At 45.4% G+C, this 11,709-nt stretch overlaps 4 non-coding genes across 4 annotated transcripts; all 4 read left to right on the top strand.

The window, feature by feature from the left end:
- The first annotated feature begins 209 nt into the window (after positions 1 to 209).
- Positions 210 to 325, top strand: TRNAL-CAA (transfer RNA leucine (anticodon CAA)). The gene is made up of 2 exons: positions 210 to 247; positions 281 to 325. It is a non-coding gene; the product is annotated as a tRNA-Leu (tRNA).
- A 2,204-nt stretch (positions 326 to 2,529) lies between these two features.
- On the top strand, positions 2,530 to 2,645 carry TRNAL-CAA (transfer RNA leucine (anticodon CAA)). The gene is made up of 2 exons: positions 2,530 to 2,567; positions 2,601 to 2,645. It is a non-coding gene; the product is annotated as a tRNA-Leu (tRNA).
- Positions 2,646 to 3,805: 1,160 nt separating this feature from the next.
- TRNAL-CAA (transfer RNA leucine (anticodon CAA)) lies at positions 3,806 to 3,921 on the top strand. Its single transcript has 2 exons — positions 3,806 to 3,843; positions 3,877 to 3,921. It is a non-coding gene; the product is annotated as a tRNA-Leu (tRNA).
- A 1,163-nt stretch (positions 3,922 to 5,084) lies between these two features.
- On the top strand, positions 5,085 to 5,200 carry TRNAL-CAA (transfer RNA leucine (anticodon CAA)). Its single transcript has 2 exons — positions 5,085 to 5,122; positions 5,156 to 5,200. It is a non-coding gene; the product is annotated as a tRNA-Leu (tRNA).
- Positions 5,201 to 11,709: the final 6,509 nt, after the last annotated feature.

Raw genomic sequence — 11,709 nt, 5'->3', positions numbered from 1 at the left:
ACCACCACCACTGCCACACACCACTACCACCACCAACTACTACCACACACCACCACCACCATCAGCTACTACCACACACCACCACCACCATCAGCTACTACCACACACCACCACCACCGCTACCATACATGTGGCTGGTTCAATCAGCAGACCACGAGACTATTGATCTCAGGATCGTGGGTTCGAGTCCCATGCTGGGTAAACTTTGTGTCAGGATGGCCGAGTGGTCTAAGGCGCCAGACTCAAGATAACTTGCCTTCCGATAGCAAGGCTGCGGGCATTCTGGTCCTCTCTGAGGGCGTGGGTTCAAATCCCACTCCTGACATTACTTTTTAATGGATACACGTTCTCTGTCGGCCAACAACAGGTCAGCCTTCGCCCATGTATTCAAGAAAATGTTTTATCCAAAGTTGTATGATGGTAAAGAAAGGTTAAGAGATGGAGACCCACGAGTGTATGACGTTCCTCCCCGTAATGTACAAAGAAGGGAAGCCTAAATGATTATTACACACACACACACACACACACACACACACGAGCGCGCGCGAACATGTCGAAATGACATAAAGAGAATATTGAAGGGTCTTGACCCATACATGACTCATGGTCCTGATAGAGGTGTTCCATACGTGTTGAAGATGTGAGCAAATACGCTTGTTTTTAAGACAAGATACCTGGAGGATGTTCTTCACTCCGGGGCTGGTCTTTCTGACCAGTGTGGTCTGTAGAGAAATGGAAAAGATAATTAGAAAGTAAATGGATGATTTTCCGCAGAGGAGGAACTACCCAAGTGACAGACAACAGGGTTTTAGGACGAAAAAGTCATGTGTGATGAGCCTCTTAGAAATCTACGAGAGAGTGAGCTCTGGTTTTGAGCTAAGAGAGGCCTGGGAAGGCTGACTGCACTTGGAATGCTGGAAAGGATGTTACACTATTCCACATCAAGCGACTGGTAAAGAAGCTGGATTTCCAGGCAGGAATAAGACGGAAGCTTCTTTGATAGCTTGTTTCGGTTGAATGGAACAAATAGGTCATGTTAGGGAAGTCTTCTCTAAATGGACTGAGGTGACCAATGGCTTGCCATAGGGTTCTGTTCTGGGACCATTGCTCTTCTTAGGTGACCTTCCAGAAGCATTGGATTCCTATATGAACATATTTGCAGATGATGCCAAGGTCATGAGAGAAGTAGGAAGCGAGGAGGATTGCATCAACTTACAAGGGGACCTAGACAAACTCAGTGTTGGTCTGATACATGTGAATGTAAAGTAATGAGGATTGGCCACAGCAAAGGAAGGCTTCAAGGTTGAATACTATCTATGAGGAAATAAGTTGCAGGAAACTATGTGTGAGAGGGACTTGAAAGTCGGAATCGTCCCCAAACTGTTGGCAGAGTCCCGCATCAGATACATAGTCAACGAGAAATTCGTCTGCTGCCAAGTACAGGAACTGTATTCAACTGTATGGATAAGGAAACAGTCAAGAAGCTGCTCACATCTTGCATTAGTCTAGAATTAGAATACGATTCTCACGTTTAGTCATAGCGTTTAATGAAGCACAAAGAACTAATAGAGAAGGTCCAGAGGAGGACAACAAAGATAATGCCAGATTTAGGGTAACTGAATTAGCAGGAAGGGTAAGAGACCAAGAATCATTTCACCACGGAAGAGAGAAAATTAATGGGCAACCTGATCACAACCTTTAAATTTCTAGACCAGTTTGATATCGTAGACAGTGAACAGCTGTACGAATGATGCAGATATGGGAGAGTCTGAGGCCGTAACACGATATTAAGCAAGAAACTTGTTAGAAAAGTTGTACCGGAGTTCATTTGTTGGGTATGTGGTGTAGATGAATGGGATGATGGTGTATGTGTGGTGGATGATTGGGATCTTTGCGTATGTGTGGCGGATGACTGGAATCATTGCATATGTGTGGTGGATGACTGAGATCTTTGCGTATGTGTGGCGGATGACTGGGATCATTGCATATGTGTGGTGGATGACTGAGATCATTGCGTATGTGTGGTGTGGGTGACTGGAATCATTGCATATGTGTGGTGTGGGTGACTGGGATCATTGCGTATGTGTGGTGTGGGTGACTGGGATCATTGCGTATGTGTGGTGGATGACTGGGATCATTGCGTATGTGTGGTGGATGACTGGGATCATTGCGTATGTGTGGTGGATGACTGGGATCATTGCGTATGTGTGGTGGATGACTGGGATCATTGCGTATGTGTGGTGGATGACTGGGATCATTGCGTATGTGTGGTGGATGACTGGGATAATCTATAATGATGCTGTCAATGCGATCAACAATATGAAGTTTAAAAAGTCTTAGGAAAGTAGCAAAAGTATAGAACTCCCTCCCCGTACTCTACAAATTGCTAATTACATAGAAGTAATTACACACACACACACGCACACACACACACACACACACACACACACACGCCTGGTTCAGCCGTCAGACCACGAGACTATTGATCTCAGGATCGTGGGTTCGAGTCCCACGCTGGGTAAACTTTGTGTCAGGATGGCCGAGTGGTCTAAGGCGCCAGACTCAAGATAACTTGCCTTCCGATAGCAAGGCTGCGGGCATTCTGGTCCTCTCTGAGGGCGTGGGTTCGAATCCCACTTCTGACATTACTTTTAAAGGAATATACGTAAGTTGGCCAAAGCAAGGTTAGAAGTAGCCACACACACACACACGCATATATATATATATATATATATATATATATATATATATATATATATATATATATATATATACCCGCATGGCGTAGATTAAAAGGACAATAGAAAATGGGATGCCAAACTCATGTCCCCATTTAGAATGCCACAGATGATCACATGACCATAAGGAAGGTCAGTACAGTCATCAACTGCAGGGATTGGATAGATGTCGTTCCGTCGTGCAGTCGTACACAAAAAGCGTACAGTCGTACACAAAAGTCGTACAGTCGTGCACAAAAGCCGTACAGTCGTGCATAAAAGTCGTACAGTCGTGCATAAAAGTCGTACAGTCGTACACAAAAGTCGTACAGTCGTGCATAAAAGTCGTACAGTCGTACACAAAAGTCGTACAGTCGTGCACAAAAGTCGTACAGTCGTACACAAAAGTCGTACAGTCGTGCACAAAAGTCGTACAGTCGTGCACAAAAGTCGTACAGTCGTACACAAAAGTCGTACAGTCGTGCACAAAAGCCGTGCAGTCGTGCACAAGGGACGTAGCGTCGTTCCCAAGGTTTAGGTCATCAGGTTCAAGGGTCGTACCGTCGTGTTCAAGGGTCGTACCGTCGTGTTCAAGGGTCGTTTGTCCAGCTGGAGATGTGGCTCAGACCAGACCCTAGAACCAGGTGTTTGGTCTGGTACTGTAACTGCTACTGTTACTGTAACTGTTACTGTAACTGTTACTATAACTGTAACTGTTATCATTACTGTTACTGTAACTATTACTGTAATAACTGTTACTATAACTGGTACTGTGACTATAACTATTACTGTAACTGTGACTATAACTGTTACTGTTACTATAACTGTTACTGTTACTGTTACTGTTACTTTCCCTCTATATAGATCTGGTAGACGACCTTCGTTTGCCAATGGCACGAGTTCAGTGCAAGTCCTGGCCTGCAAGACCCAAGTCAGCTAAACCTCTCTCTCTTTCTTCCTCTCTCTCAGTCTCTCTTTCACACACACACACACACACACACACACACACACTCCTGGCTCAGTTGTCAGACCACGAGACTATTGATCTCAGGATCGTGGGTTCGAGTCCCATGCTGGGTAAACTTTGTGTCAGGATGGCCGAGTGGTCTAAGGCGCCAGACTCAAGATAACTTGCCTTCCGATAGCAAGGCTGCGGGCATTCTGGTCCTCTCTGAGGGCGTGGGTTCGAATCCCACTCCTGACATTGCTTTTAAAGGAATGTATGTTTTCAGTTGACCTATTTAAGGTTAGAGTTAGCCATATTCTTTTTTATACTATTCGCCATTTCCCGCGTTAGCGAGGAAGCTTTAAGAACAGAGGACTAAGCCTTTGAGGGAATATCCTCACTTGGCCCCCTTCTCTGTTCTTTCTTTTGGAAAATCTAAAAAGAAAAAGAGAGGGGAGGATTTCCAGCTCCCCGCTCCCTTCCCTTCTAGTCGCCTTCTACGACACGCAGGGAATACGTACATCTGTCTGATATAATACTGAAGTATTGATATTGCATGTGAAGCGTCTGGGGTAAACCATGGAAAGGTGTGTGGGGCCTGGATGTGGATAGGGAGCTGCGGTTTCGGTGCATTACACATGACACCTAGAGACTGAGTGTGAACGAATGTGGCCTTTTTTTGTCTGTTCTCTTAGCGCTACCTCGCTGAAGCAGGGGGTAGCGATGCTGTTTCCTGTGAGACGGGGTAGCGCCAGGAATGGATGAAGGCAAGCAAGTATTAATATGTGCATTCGTATATATGTCTGTGTATGTGTATGAATATGTATGTTTATGTTGATATGTATATGTATGTAGACGTGCGTGCATGGGCGTTTATGTACACATATGTGTATGTGAGCGGATGGGCCATTCTTCGTCTGTTTTCTGGCGCTACCTCATTGACGCGGAGACAGTGATTAAGTATGATATATATATATATACATATATATATATGTATATATATATATATATATATATATATATATATATATATATATATATATATATATATATATATATATATATATATATTCAAATATGTTCTTACTGCGTACAGGACAATGAAGAACGTAACACCACACACACATTCCTCCGTCTAGAGTGACAGAATGGTTATATTGACGGTAAAGTGGACGGAAACTGATAGTAGAGCTATCGTGCCGTCGTGCACAAGGGTCGTGTCGTCAAGCCCGATGGTCGTACCGTCGTGCAAAAGGGTCGTATCGTCGTAATCAAGGATCGTACTTTCGACCTTGATGGTACCATCGGGCGCAAGGATCAGCGCGCATACACACACATACACACGCCTGGCTCAGTCGTCAGACCACGAGACTATTGATCTCAGGATCGTGGGTTCGAGTCCCATGCTGGGTAAACTTTGTGTCAGGATGGCCGAGTGGTCTAAGGCGCCAGACTCAAGATAACTTGCCTTCCGATAGCAAGGCTGCGGGCATTCTGGTCCTCTCTGAGGGCGTGGGTTCGAATCCCACTCCTGACAATACTTTTATATACGTTCTTTGTTAGCCAACTCGAATTTAGATGTCGCTATATACATTCAGGAATGTATATATCCAAGAATCCTCTCATGGTGTTCATTAAAAGCACAGAGGAAAAAGGAAACCTGAAAATGGGTACTCCCTTTTCGACTGACACAGAATAACTTTGACTCGCACTTGAATGTGTCTGTTGGGATGATAATAAACTCAGTAAAGGTAACAGAGTAATCAGAAGTAATCACAGGTAATCACAGGTCATCAAAGGTAATCATAGGTAATCTGAGTTACTAGTAATTGAACACAGATCATATACAGGTCTCTGGATTCCATCAGGTATATGGTCCACGCCCTTCCACCAAACCACATGCAGACCAATGAGAGATATATAGAAACAGAAATCCATATATGAAAGAGACTTGAGATGTATGTACGTGATACCCAGCAAGCCACTGAAACACCACACCAAGATGACTTTGAAGGAGGAGAACCGTTTGTTAGTCAGAATCAAACGTTTCCTTATAGCACATGACAACAAGATGTTTAGAAACGTTTCTTTATAGTACATGACAACAAGATGTTTAGAAACGTCCCTTTATAGCACATGACAACAAAATGTTTAGAAACGTTTCTTTATAGTAGGGACAGATGTTTAGAAACGTTCCTTTATAGCACATGACAAGATGTTCAGAAACGTTTCTTTATAGTAAGGACAGATGTTTAGAAACGTTCCTTTATAGTACATGATAACAAGATGTTTAGAAACGTTTCTTTATACATGACAACAAGATGTTTAGAAACGTTTCTTTATAGTAAGGACAGATGTTTAGAAACGTTCCTTTATAGCGCATGACAACAAGATGTTTAGAAACGTTCCTTTATAGTAAGTTCATGAGAACAAGATGTTTAGAAAGATAGAAAGATAGATTAGATGCAGTCGTATACCAGAACTATATATATGTGTTGGGTCTATGAATCAAACCAGTTTCTTTAGTCTTATCTTCAGGAGACATAGATCTACAGTAGGTATGACGGTAGACAGCAATCTCTGTGCTACAAGTGAGGGAGCTGTACCACAGTTGAGGGTGGAGAGGGGAAAACAGTTGAGAGGACAGATACTCTTGCGCGCGTAGGAAAAAAGGAAAACGAGAGACGAGATCACAACTTTCCACTTGATAAGAGTAATCTGAAAAATATTGCTGGTCTTTGGACCCACTGTAAAAAAAGAGACAGAGACAGAGAGAGAGAGAGAGAGAGAGAGAGAGAGAGAGAGAGAGAGAGAGAGAGAGAGAGAGAGAGAGTAAGGACTTTAGATGAGAAATTAATGAGAAGAAAAAAAGGTATGAAGGAATGGTTGTAGATGTTAGTGTGATGGGTGAATGGAAAAAAAGGTAATCTTTGCCCAACACCTCTGCTTGCAAAACATGAGTGATGTACGTGTGTGTGTGTGTGTGTGTGTGTGTGTGTGTGTAAGTGTGTCAAACATCCAGCTTCAGTATGATATACGAGCCTAAAAGATCGTCTGTTATCCCTACGAAATCAATTCATTATAAGTTTCTGAACAGATAACGAATAAAGTCTAGATATGCTGGTATGATAGTATAACGGCATTGCCATACAAACATAGGTATGCTCAAGTTCTATACTTAATATAACCCGTTAATACCCAACAGAACACGACTGTCTCTTCTCACATCATTCATTTCCTTCTTTATCATTCATTGTTCACTTTCTTATATCTGAGTTCTATATCTGAAGGCATTCCAAAGTGCCAGTCTTTCAGAAATATACCTAATGGTTCTTTCACAGTATTCAAGTACGTATGTATAAATCATGAACGTGTGTCTTGATACAGACAACAAGTGAGCAGTATTTCCCTGAGTGTCTGTGTCACTGGGAGTATGATTCACCCAGGTCTCAGCCCCCTGTTGCTAAATGTATCTCACCAGAGGTCTGAGTTTCGGTAAGGATTCCATGACTTCCCATCTTCTGACTTAAAGACGGGGAGGAGGAGGAGGAGAGGGTGAGTGTGACCGCCATAAAACTTTATTACTATAGCTCCCGACACCATTTGCAGGTAGGCAAGAGCACCGAACATGGCTGGGCGCAACACTATCTCATTTTCACACCTCCTGTTCTTCCCCGGGTCGTAAAATTGCCAGGGGAAGTGGCTGCAACTCCATATACCTCACACGGCTTCATTGGTCTTCAGGGGGCTCACACACAGACACACACACCCACACACACACCCACACACACACACACACACGCCCCCACCCGCCTCCCATCAGAGAGCGGGAGCGAGTGCCGCATCACATCAGAGTCATGCTCGCTGGATTACTGATCGGAAAAGAGCAAACAGCGCGCCGGTGGAGCGAAGTGAACCATGCATGGCCAGCCATGCATGGATCGACCTCCCTCTCCTTCCCCTCCCTCCCACTCTCTCTCTCTCTTTTTCTCTCCCTCCCCCAAATTCTCTCCTTCATACACTCCCTCCTCAACCTGTATTTTACTCCCATTCCCCCTTCCCTTTCCTCTTCACACGGTGCCACCCGTGCATGGTCCTCATGAGTGCGACACCCACAGGAGCACCTCATCACTTGTGAACGAGAGCGGAAACCTCTGCGTCCTAGAAGATGGCCCTCTCCCAGCGCGTCCCTCAACCTCGGGCATCACATGTAACCCCTGCTGCAATACCCTCGCCCTCGCTGCACGTAGCTGGTGGGAACTTTACCACCCACAAACATACTCCCTAAGCATCAGACGAGTTCAGACAAGCAGTACACAACACCACATAATGACTGATGGCACCGTGTGTTCAATATTCAGTAAGATTTCGTCAGTCTTCCTCCTCGTCTTTACCGATAACATGAAGCAACGATCTCTGGATTCAACTTAACCACTACGGAGATATGAGGCAGATGCTGCCTTCGACTTCTTCGTCTTGTGCAGATGTTCTTACGGCTAGAAAACGGATCGAAAAGCTGTGTAATGTGACGCTAAGATACAACAGTGTCTTCAGTATGCTAGTTGCAACTCGGGCATGAGGAACCTTGTGATATGTTGATTGGGTGTTTGTAATGTAGAGATGGGTGTGTCGAGAACGCAAACGAGAAAGCATTACTCGTAAATGTCTGGGGAGCGTGGTTTCAGATGGGTATACGATTGGTGTGGTGGTGTTAAAGAATGTGTTCGGAAGGCAGTTGTTTGGTAGTTGTGGGGTCATTTCGGTGTATAATTCTTTTGTCGCTGTTGTGTTTGTTTGGGGTAGGGGAAATGTGTGAGTATAGATTATTCAGGTGTGGGGCAGGTATAAGGTTTCCATTTCTACTTGGGGGATTGATGGCCAGTTATGGAGCGAATTGGATGAGAAATGTCTAAAGTTGTTGGAAATTATATAAACGCCTAGCAGATTGAGATTGAACTGGGAGGATTGTTCTTTCGTTATGTACGAGTTTAATCATTGTAATTGCTAGGGAGCCAACGGTTGTTTCAGTTGGTATGTTGTGTGGTCTCTTGCTGTGTTATACTTGCTTATGACACGGTGGATGACCAGGGTGGTGAGGAATAGTTCAGGGAGGACGATACGAAGGGGTTATTCTTCATGTCTAAAGCTGGTACCAATAAGTGTTCTCGGGGCATTTTGTTTTCTTATAGCTTTTGTATTGTTGTTTGTGTTGTGGGGAGTCTATGTCCTACGTGTGTTGTAGATGACGCTAAGAATAGATGAAGTTCTGTTAAGTAGGAGTAATTGTCCATTCAAGGGAGTGGAGGGGGCATGCTGGATTTCTATGTCTGGGGGTTGAAAGGGTGAGTGAAGGTTTCTGTGATTATGGAGACATCATTAACTGGCGTACCTTTGTTCCAGTTCTGTGATATGTTGTATGTCCGATGTCGCTCCTGTGGTACCAGGGTTTTGTGATGGGATTGTAAGCTCGTCTGCATATTGAAAGGACTCACACAGGAGGTGATGGAGGGGCAAGTAGGAAAAGAAATGAAGAGGATTAGAGAAAGAGCTGCTCCATAGGACACCTCATTGTATAGTTTGTAGTTTTGGGAAGTAAAGGTCTTGTGAATAGGTCTGGCTTGACGACTTGCAATGAAGTTAGTTAATTGCTTTTTTTCATTTTTGTAGAGGGTTGGTGTCAAGTACCTTTTGCGTGAGGATGTGTTAAGGGACAGTGTCAAATGCTCTGCTGATATCTATAGCCACTAGTATTGTGCGGGAAGGTGATTGTTGTTGGTTGAAACTATCCTGGATGTGCTGTGCGTTGTTCACGTGCAGTGTACTTATAGCCATGCTATGTGAGTGAAAGTGAGACGTTTTAGATGCCTCGGTTGTGGATCAGTTGATCAAGGAGGTTCGATATGGTGATAGCAGTGATACAGGGCGATAGGAGGGAGGAGAGTTGGATTACGTGGAGGGTTTCTGTGTAGGTTCTATGTTGGCACGTTTCCAGGTGTTTTGGACTATGACGTGTGGTCAGGAGTAATTGTTTCGGGGTGGATATATCTGTTGATTTTTCATAGCCGTTCTGTTTAGGGATGTGGTTGGTTTGTGATTAATCTTTGAATGGTGTTTCACGGGTAAGTTGGTTTGAATTTTGAGAGAAGGGATGTTGTTAGTTTAGATTAGAAGTGCTTCGTCTGTTGGGGTTTGGGTGATGTTGGAGGCATGGACCTAAATGTCATTTGTTGGCGATGATTACTATCGGCAAGAGGACTTCTTCACATCTTTTTTTTAAACGAGAGTCTTGCTTAAGTTCATGTCATGGCCTTTAGCTGCTCTCCCCTAACATATTTCGAAGATTTCGAAGATCTTTTCACTGTACACATCATCAGCCTGGTTTAGAAACTGAAAGGTTGAGGTCAGGTCACACTTCACTCATTTCTCTTCCATGGTGGGCAAATTTAAGGCCCCACCTAACATAGCCCTGTGACTCAGCTCCCTTCATTCTGGCATTGTCTTTGCTGCCCCCCTCTCCTCCTATGCTGCTGCACCTCCTGTGTGTTCTTTGTGCCTCTTCAAGTGCGGTGACCAACCTTGAGGAGCATAGTCCAGTTCTGGCCTTATGCAGGACGTGAATAGCCTGCTGAATACTCCCTTATCCATGAACTTTAATGAAATTCTAATATCTACCAGCACACTGTTGGTCTCTCTTATGTATTCTCCTAAGGTGGGACTCTGTCGACAGGTTAGGAGCCATGGTGACTCCCAAGTGGGTTTGTGTGTGGGTGGGTGGGTGATCTTGGTGTAAGTGGTGACCTATAGTGTAGCAGCGTCGAGTGTTTCTCGTAAGGGTGTGCTGTAGCGTCGGAGGAAGCGGCACAAGGAGGGGTCCAGACCCGTAACCTCTGGCCACGGTAGCTCCTGTCGACCAGGAAAGATGACATTAAAAGACGTAATCAGGTGGACGTTAGGATCACCCAGGCGGCGGGAGCCCTGACAAAGGAACCTATCAGGAGGATCTGATAATATTTCATTGAGTAACAGGTCCGACCCGACCTCCTCCTCCTCCTCCTCCTCCTCCTCCTCCACCTCCTTCTCCTGGGCAGGGCATATTGAGCCTTGCTACCCGAGGTGCCCACCAGGTCAGTCAGGTCACGTAACAGGTCGGCAAATGGAGACGATCACTCCACTCTTAAGGAAATAATAAACTCGTCTGTATTTCCCCCTGACGGTCGAACTCCGTTGAAGAGCGAGCGTTGGGTCGGTGTGATCCATATCTCCTGTGTCGACGTCGGCACCACAAAGCCACCGTATTTACTTGATTGGACCCCGGACTTATCTCTGTTATCAGTGTCTCATCATGCGGGAGGGGAGGACCCCACAAAGGCACCCGCCTGCCGCTGTGGCTACTGCCACCAACCTGTTGCAGCAGAAGCAACCCCCTCCTCCTCCCCCAACCCCCTCTTCCTCCTCCTCCTCCCACCACGCCCGCCTCAACCACAACAAAACACCGCTGCCCCGAGGGCCAGAACCTTCAAAGGGATGTCACCGGTTTAAACCACTTCAGGAGCTCTGACTCATGCCTCCGTGGTGGTTGGTTGGTGGTGTTGTTGTTGTTGCCGTTGACCAATCATCAGCGTCGACCACTCCAGCCCTTGAAGAGCTCTCTCGTGGCAGCTGACTGGGGGTATGACTCACGCCTCGCTCAAAACATGCACCTGCCGACGGTGCTCACTCGTCGTGCTCTTCCTCATCGCCACCACGAAGCAGGGGATGAGTTTATCTGGCACACACCCTCTCTCTGCATTTTGAGATCACTGGAGCTGTTTTATACAAGCAGGCAAAGGTCACAGTGGAGTGAGGGATTGATCACTGTGGATAAACGAGTGTGGTTGAGAGGGCTGAAGAGGGTGTGCTGAGATGGGTTTAGACATATGGAGTGAGGAGAGGTTGACAAAGAGGATATGTGTATGTGTGTGTGTGTGTGTGTGTGTGTGTGTGTGTGTGTGTGTGTGTGTGTGTGTGTGTGTGTGTGTGAGGAGTGGAGGGGACAAGGAGAAGGGG

The sequence above is a fragment of the Panulirus ornatus genome, chromosome 1, assembly GCF_036320965.1.
Source record: "Panulirus ornatus isolate Po-2019 chromosome 1, ASM3632096v1, whole genome shotgun sequence".
Lineage (NCBI taxonomy): Eukaryota > Metazoa > Arthropoda > Malacostraca > Decapoda > Palinuridae > Panulirus > Panulirus ornatus.
Note: the sequence above shows the minus strand (reverse complement) of the source record. Positions and strands in the feature narration are given on the sequence as shown.